This window comes from Coenobita brevimanus, chromosome 17, assembly GCF_032717465.1.
Source record: "Coenobita brevimanus isolate Jiangsu-jjx chromosome 17, ASM3271746v2, whole genome shotgun sequence".
Classification (NCBI taxonomy): domain Eukaryota; kingdom Metazoa; phylum Arthropoda; class Malacostraca; order Decapoda; family Coenobitidae; genus Coenobita; species Coenobita brevimanus.
This window is the reverse complement of record NC_136970.1, coordinates 27,686,691-27,693,963: the sequence shown is the minus strand read 5'-3', so window position 1 is coordinate 27,693,963 and position 7,273 is coordinate 27,686,691. Positions and strand designations below refer to the sequence as shown.

Genomic DNA, 7,273 nt, shown 5'->3' with positions numbered 1-7,273 from the left:
GGGTACAGCAGGGAAAGGCAGGGTGGGGTAGGCAAATGCAGAGTAGAGTTGGGAATGCAATGTCAGGGAAAGATACAGGGTTGGATAGGAAAAGCCAAAGCATGGCTTGGAAATGCAGGGTGGGGTAGGGAAAGCCAGGACAGAGTAGGGATATACAGGGTAGGGTAGGGAAAGGGAGGGTAGAATTGGGGCAGAATTGGGTAAGGAGATGGAAATAGAGAAAGGCAAAGCATGGCAGGGAATGGGAGGGAAGAATAGGGAAAGAAAAGGTAGGGTAGGGAAAAGTAGGGTAGGGTAGGATAGGGAAAAGCAGGACGATGCAAGGTAAAGTATGAACATGGAAGATAGGGTAAGGAGATGCAATGATGTGTAGGAAATGCCAAAACATGGCTGGTAAAGGCAGGGTACGGTAGGAAAAAGCAAGGTAGAGTAGGGTGATGCGGGGTTTGGTAGGGTAGGAAAAGGCTGGGTAGAATAGGGAGATGCAGTGTTGGAGGAGGGGAGGGAAATGTAGGATAGGGTAGGGAAAGTCAGGTTAGGGTAGAGAAAGGCAGGGTAGAATAGGGATATGCAGGGTAGACAAAGAGACAAAGGTGGGTAGGAAAGACAATGCATGGCAGGGAAATGCATTGTGCGGTAGCGATATGCTGGGTAGAGTAGCAAGATCAGGGTAGGCTAGGGAATGGTGGGACAGGGCAATGAGATGCAGGTTAGGGCAGGGTAGGGCAGGGAAAGGCAGTATAGACTAAGGAAAAGTCAGGCAGGGTATGGAGAAGCAAGATCATGTGCTCCAATTATGGCCATTTTTTTCCACTCGTCTACTGTTTCCTCATTGGTAATGTTGTCAAAGTTGACATTAGGTGACATGTTGCACGATTCAGGCAGCTGAGCTTGCTTCCTGCTCAATTTGACAGTGGTGCAAGGGATGTTATGGAGAGAAACAGGCATTATCCCTACCTACGATGGCCAGAGGCAGACTGGCCAATGCAATACTTGCAGCCTGGGAGGGCTCCACATGACTCATTCAGCAAGCATATTCGAGTTAAGTGGGAATAATAGTGTGGAAATATGAAAATTCCCCCCATCGTATGGAAGATCCATCACAGCTGTGGACACAGACCTTCTGGAAGGTCCACTGTAGTCTAAGGGTTAAACTAGAATGAAGGTTAAAAATCCTTATTGGACCATCTCCCAAACAAGAAAAGAGGAATATTTCCCACAAATGAATTTTATTAATATAATAAACTCTATGAATGGGTAAGTGGCACTGTCTGTAAGTGAACTTATTTTTTACTGATCTTGAATCCAGCATTGACTGTTAGTGTATGTAGAGAGAAACACCATTAGCAGAACAAGGGCCCAGTTTACTCAATGTCTTCCTAAAACTGGGTTAATCCTGAAGAGACCAGCTTTGGTGAAACGTTGAATAAACGGGGCCCTCGTTCGGAAATTTGTTATTTTCTCTGGTTATTTATTTATTTTTTTTAAAGAGGAAATTAGCATTAGAGGTATAGTGACAACTCATAGAAAAGAAATTCCTGTATGAAAGAGTTCAGGTTGCAGGCATTTGCAAAGAAAGTATCTTGGAATGGGCTATTACCAGTCTATACACATAGCTGGTGTATTATTAAGAACTACGGGTATTATTTCACATTATCTTCAAAAGCAATGAAGGACTGCCAATGTACACCGAGTTTTCAAGTAAAATATAAGCGGTTGTACTAATCATTCGGTCAGACATTCTTTGACAAAAATGTGTTCCTGCTCTGAGATTTCCTATATAATACATTGTATTTTTGTATTCTGAAGGACATTTTGACGGCTGTCATTCATCACCTGCCATTGTCAGTACCTTTACAATGTTTGTTGACATCAACATAGCTGTGTGTTTTCGATCAACCTTCGCCAGCACATACGGGGAGGTGGTGGCTCAATCGGTAGAGAGGTGGCTTGCAGTCCTACCGGACCCAAGTTCAAATCCCGGTTTAAGCATTTGTAATCCATCCATCCATTGCCAGACGCCATGTACCCCAAACGGGGTGGTCAAGGGCTTAGAGTTAATTGTTTTACAGGGAGGGGCACTAATCCTCCACCAACCCCACTTGACACGTAGGAATGCCAACAGCATCTGGTGTTCCCAGGCGGTCACCCATCCAAGTACTAACCAGACCAAACGTTGCTTAACTTCGCTGATCGGACGGGAAGCGGTGTACTCAACGTGGCATTTGAATTTCATAAAAATCAGACTTTACTGATCTACAAGAAGACCTGCCGACATGTCGTGAAAATACCCCCTCCCCCTAATACCGATACACCGGTCTTGTATGAGACAGACCTAGCATGTATTCAATATGGACGGTGGCTATTAGTGCCGAAGTGGTGACATGTAGAGGTGTTTGGTATGTAGGAGGACTGCTGGACCTTGGGAGCAGGCTGTGAAGCCTATGTCCGGAGTCGGACACATAAAAAATAAAAGTTGCTATTCACTTGGTGGAAGATCTGGCTGAGAAGTCCTCCAGTTCAGTCTGTACTTCAGGAATGGGGCTGAGGACAGGCTGATGCCTTGAGGCCACCTTTTCATGGGCTCGATCTCGGCCGCCAAAACTGGCCTATGCCAAGGGCTCGGCCTCAAGGCCAGATGAAAAGTGTAAAGGCCTCGTGATAGCACCAAGACCAAACCCACAAGCACGACTTGAGAAGTTCATTCACACACACACACACACACACACACACACACACACACACACACACGATCTAATAACCCTCATCTTTATTACCCTTTCCTCCCTCCCCTCTCCTCTCCTCTCCTCTCCTTTCCTGCAATTCCCATCTCTGCTGTGCTTGTCTTATTTTCAGTCTTTCCACACTCACAGAATAGCTGCCTAACATGAGTTTGCATGTCTACTATAGTTATTCTTTATTTTATTTTCTCATCCTCTTTATTTCAAGCATAACTACATAAGACAGTAGGACAACTGCATTAGCCCGGTTGGCCCATGCTTGCTAGTTGGTTTTTAATGAAAAAATGGGAATTTGAAACTAGACTAAGTCTGGCGTATTTTAGCAATGTAAAAGTGTCAACATTTTGCACAGATTTTTTAATCCACATTATTTTTCATGTTTAGACGGCGCCATCAAGTATGGTGGCCTACTTCGGTTAACACTTTCCTCTTACACATTAATCATTTGCTATTCCGTGGCTTCTAATAGATGTTGAGGTTGCTTCCTTCTCCACCATCTCTCTCTCTCTCTCTCTCTCTCTCTCTCTCTCTCTCTCTCTCTCTCTCTCTCTCTCCATTCCTCATTCACCCCTGCATCAATCTCGGTTGTCTTCATTCTGTTCCCCTTCTCTTCACTGTGTGTGTGTGTGTGTGTGTGTGTGTGTGTGTGTGTGTGTGTGTGTGTGTACTGAAGTAGGGTTTAGCGTGTAATAAAGCTGTGTATCGGCCATACCGATGCACCTATCTATATTTTTTTTATAACAGAACGGAGGAAGGAAAAACAAATGGGTAAAAAAAAAAATAATCCATACACCAGATTACTGGTGTCCTCTGTTCATAAAATATCTGTAACAGTTAGACTTGAACAGTTGTGGGTTGAAATTTGGAGGAAAACAACTCTGGGGAAGCGAGTTCCAGAGAGATGCAGTTCGGGGAATGAAAGAATTCTGATAGGCAGAAGTTCTGCAATATGGTTGAGTGACATTCCAGTCATGAGCGCTACCAGAAGCCCGTGTAGCACGAGGGAAGGCATAGAGAGGTGGCACCATGGACGCAACTTCGTCTGAGCATTTGCCAAAAAATATCTGTAAAATAATGCAAGGGAGGCAACATTCCTTCTTACTTGCAGGGGAGGTAGTTTATATGTAATGGCAGGGTTGTTAATGATTCTAACAGCTTTATTCTGAATTTTGTCTAGTTGTCTTAATGCAACCTCTCCACAACCATTCCACAAGGGTGAGCAATATTCAAGCTGAGAGCGCACATGACTCTTATAAATTATAGCTAACTGCTCATCGGCGAAGAAGTTACGGACTCTGTACAATAATCCAAGTTTCTTTGAGGCGGTTTTAGCAAGTGATCTGACATGAGAGGTCCAGCTGAGGGCACTGTTGAGACACCAAGAATTTCAATACTTTTGGAGATGGGAATATTAGTAGCACTGAAGATAATGTACGAATCTGGCAATATCTGTCTGTTAGTAAACTGTATATATTTAGTTTTACTAGCATTAAAAGAGAAAAGGTTGTTTTGTCCCCATTCACAGATTATAGATAGATCTTGATTTATGGAGATGGCTGTACTGAGTTGAGAGGTAGAGATATTAGACTTTGTAAATGGATGTCTGAGTGTGAATGAACTATGTAGTGTTGAGTCATCTGCATATGAGTGAATGGAATTGTGAGTGACAGATAAGAGATCATCAATATGAACCAGAAATAGGGTTGGCGCCAGAACTGATCCCTGCGGCACGCCGGCGTTAATTGAGTGGAAATTCGAATATACATCATCTACTTTTACTCTTATTTTCCTGTTACTAAGATAAGAAGAAATCAAAGGAACAAAAGATGTTAGTCCATAGCAAGGGAGTTTGGACAGCAGGGAACGGTGCCATACTCTGTCGAAAGCTTTAGAGATATCAAGAGCTACTGCATGAGTTTCTCCAAAAAGATCAATTGATTGATGGATGGTATAAGTTAAGAGATTGAGTATGTCAATGGTGGATCTTTCGTGGCGAAAACCGTATTGTCTATCACTAATTAAGTTGTTGGATTCAAGATGTTTAACAATATGCTTATTAATTAATGTTTCAAATACCTTACCAAAAGAAGATGTGACAGCTATTGGTCTGTAATTGGAGGAGTCAGACGAACTTCCTTTCTTCGGAACTGGGTGGATATTGGCTTCTTTCCAGATGTAGGCTACATGAATTAAACTACGCTTACATACAGATGTTATTGGAGTCTATTAAAATGCTAGCATGTGAAAAGTGAAGACAAGGTAGAAAATTTAAAGGTTACCGCTTAGCGCAGTTGTGTGGTGAAAGATAACAGGGACTAGAGCCACGAGGGTGGAAGAATACGTGACAGAACAAAATATTCGACAGTTACAAGATACTGATTAACAAAAGGGCTGGCAGACTGTGTAAGTGATGGGCAAAGTGATGCAACAGAGAAAACCTATATGCATAAAAACTGTAAAGGCGAAAATTAACGTGACAGTAACAGTTAAAATGAGATAGATGAAGTACACTGTAGCCGTGATCACTTAAATAACCTGACAATACTTCGATACCTCACTTCCCCACCTCTCTTCCCCCACTCCCAAGAGTCTCTTCGTCCTTCCTTACTCTACACTTCATTTCCAATCTTCGGTTGCTACGTTGCTTAAATCTTATATATCCTTTGCCTATCCTAATCCCATCACCGTAGTTTTCTTTTTCTTCCCTCAAATCTCTCTCTCTCTCTCTCTCTCTCTCTCTCTCTCTCTCTCTCTCTCTCTCTCTCTCCAGCAATGCCCTGTGCCTCATCTTTGTTGCCAGACTCATCCTTCCCCTGCCCTCTTTAACAGCTCCCCGCTTCTTTTTCCATATGTCTTCTCCTTTCTGTGGTATTTTATTTATTTGGGTGTTACCTTTAAAGATATTTAAGATCATGATGTAAAGAAATAACACCAGTATTGCATGTCCAATATGGTGGCGTGAAAGAAGTGAATAAGATAATTTGGGAATTCCATGCAAACAGGTTTTAGAAACGTTGTTACAAGGTAAAGAGAATATGAGAGGCAAGTTCACCGGCCCCGGCTCGTGCAGAAGCTGTGACGTCAAGAATGAGAGAGAGAGAGAGAGAGAGAGAGAGAGAGAGAGAATAGGCTCGTGAAGGAAAACGAATGTGATCGTATACAAAAGTAAACTGGAGATTACCGGATCATTTAGTAGGTGTTTAGTGTTGCTATGCTCTCAACCAGTGATCTCTGTCAATATTTGCAGTTGTTTTTCTCATAATCAGCTAGCTTACAGGCGCCTGTGACGTCGGATCTGTGTCTGTATGACCCTGTATGCGACATTCCTACATTCTCTGAGAACAGATAGTTCTTCTTGAAGACATATTTTATAATATGTCAGAGACATAACATTAACCTTTTCATTACTGTGCATGCAGTTTAGGATGCAAGCAAAAGTAATCCATATAGGAAATCATTATTTATTATAAATCTCCCTAATGTTTGAAGTTGTTATCACCTTTCACATGAACCGATTTGCACCCACGAACATTACAAACTGTCGGCATGTTCACATAACATAGCCATTTGCGATCGTCACTGAACTTGCCCGACAGTACAATAGAAAACGGAGGCCGGGGAGCTCATATCACAGAGCAGATAGGTGAGTGAGTGGCCCTGAGTCCAGGCTGAGACCCTCAGTCTAGATTATCTGTGACGTCATATACAGACCGAGACACGTTTTTGCTCCCCGCCCCACCGGTGTGAAATTACCTTATATTCTCTTTACCTTGGTTACACAGGTCCTGAACGGATGTGTTAAAATAAAAATGTTCATGTGTCCATCTTCGCTGACCCTAAAACCATTATTCATAAATAATAGATACATCATAAATACTAATACTCATAATTAATACTGTTTTTCATGTGCATTTCTTTGCTGCTTTCAGCAGGATGTTTTGTTTAAATCACCCAAGATTCACCAAGTGCAAGTTACTGCAGGCGGAATTTCACTCATGCTCATCCTCCACTCATCCGTAAGTGAGCATGTTCTCGTAGTGTCTTATGCTGTTTGATAAACAAACTTTATCAAAGGATGACATCGCTTTCTGGAAAGCAATTTCTGTTTTGATGTAGCCATGCTTTCATGACCATAAACTTAAGTTTATTTTTCAATAACGCTCGTGATTTCAATTTCAACAGCCTGAGTGTGGCAAGAAAAGCTCGAGAAGTGAAATCGATGTTTCTTTTCTGAAGAATGAAAGTCTCGTCGTACAGCATACTTCAGTTTTTCTTGTGGTATGCATTTCAGTACAGTTTACCAGACGAGGTTCTGTTAGCAGATTAAGAATCATATCAGTACAGCAAGTGGTATCCAAGTTAGTTCCATCTACTATGAACTGCCTGACTGATCAAGCTTGAGTAAATGATGATGTAGTAAGAACTCTCCGGGCAGTCATATCTCGATTTTGTGGGCTTTTGTCCTCTAGCATTGCCAGTAGAATGATCTCATTGCGAGTGAAGAATGTACTGCGACTGATTGTCTTGTTAAT

The 7,273-nt window shown here is 42.2% G+C and overlaps 1 pseudogene; it reads right to left on the bottom strand.

Moving 5' to 3' along the window:
• Positions 1 to 2,116: 2,116 nt before the first annotated feature.
• On the bottom strand, positions 2,117 to 2,229 carry LOC145391274 (5S ribosomal RNA; annotated as a pseudogene).
• Between the last annotated feature and the right edge of the window lie 5,044 nt (positions 2,230 to 7,273).